The 1,224-nt window shown below is 41.7% G+C and overlaps 1 protein-coding gene across 4 annotated transcripts in view; it reads left to right on the forward strand.

The window, feature by feature from the left end:
• The first annotated feature begins 281 nt into the window (after positions 1-281).
• Positions 282-1,224, forward strand: part of LOC107676964 (transcription factor E2-alpha-like) — a 32,576-nt gene continuing 31,633 nt past the window's right edge. For 2 of the 4 annotated variants that reach the window (XM_016471721.1, XM_016471720.1), the window contains exon 1: positions 282-825. The gene's annotated coding sequence lies outside the window, so the exon portion shown is untranslated. The remainder of the gene's footprint in view (positions 826-1,224) is intronic. The other 2 variants (XM_016471719.1, XM_016471722.1) reach the window with 2 other exon arrangements.

The following is a 1,224-nucleotide window of genomic DNA, read 5'->3' on the forward strand; positions in this document are numbered from 1 at the left end:
CTCCGATTTTGAATTCACTTTTACGAACGTTTTTAGCCAAATTAGCGATACAACGCGCGGGCGTCGACGTTAACCAGACTAATAAAATGATGTCACGCAGGCTGTGCTCTAGCCCCTTCAGCCAGCCTCACTGAACACACAGTGTTCGTCACGAAAGGGGCGGGTCTGGAGAGAATATACGTGTGACTATTGGACATTCCAACTGCCTGTCACTTTCTGTCGCCTTTCTATTGGCTACTAGCATGCGGGTTTATCTCTTCAGCTCTTGCTGCTCTTGTATAAATGCCGCTTATTTTTCTACCGTCAACCTCCGCCGGATGTTATAGTTCCTATTATCAATTATTTTCCCCTTAAACTACACCTATTAAATTTTGTCTGATAAATGACTAACAACCATTCTGCGCGTCCTGACCAATCTGTGTTTTTTAACCCGTAGACCTTGTCGAAAAAACTCTTGACTCATCTGGGCACATGAAACTGGACACCCAAGCGTTTGAGGCCCCTCTTTCCATGCGGAGGAATATATTGTTGCGGCTCACAATGTGGATGGAGGTGGTCAAGATGTCTACTAGACGAATGAATTCACCTCGGTTGTAACAATATAAAGGAAGTCGTGGCGCGGGATTGTTTGGATACAGACCTGCAACATTGTATTTATGACGTTGGTGTTTTGTAGGAGGATGTCAAAGGAGGAATAACACATTGTTGCGCCTATCAGCCTTTAATGCGCCGTGCTGCAAATTCTTTCAAGTTTTATGTTTTTTCCCTACGAGATTCAACCGTTCTTTTTTGTGCTACTGGATGTAAAACAACTGATAATCAGAGGTAATGCTTTTGACCCTTTGTCGAGTTTTACTGGGTTAGTAAGTTGAATCATTTTAGTCTCATATTTACATCAGAGAGTCACACAATTGCATATTGAAGTTCCTTTTAGCAAGTTTTTGGGATGTGTGCTTATGGAAGTGGGGGGATGCATAGTTTTTTTCTTGCTTAGAGGCTGTGGTGTTGGTGGGAAGTCCTGCCCAGTTTTGTGCTGGTGGTCTTTAACCCAGTTCTATCCTAACAGAAACGACTCCTTTGTCCTTTTATCAAAGTAAGGATTAGTTTTGTGGGGCGCGTATGAGTTTAAGTGACTAGTTGAGAGCGAGCTGTCAGTGCAAATTTAATTGACAAATTAGATGAAATTTACATTAATTTGGTAGACTTGTTAAAATTTATAATTTC

The sequence above is a fragment of the Sinocyclocheilus anshuiensis genome, unplaced genomic scaffold (genome assembly GCF_001515605.1).
Source record: "Sinocyclocheilus anshuiensis isolate Anshui unplaced genomic scaffold, SAMN03320099.WGS_v1.1 scaffold420, whole genome shotgun sequence".
NCBI classification, from domain to species: Eukaryota; Metazoa; Chordata; class Actinopteri; order Cypriniformes; family Cyprinidae; genus Sinocyclocheilus; species Sinocyclocheilus anshuiensis.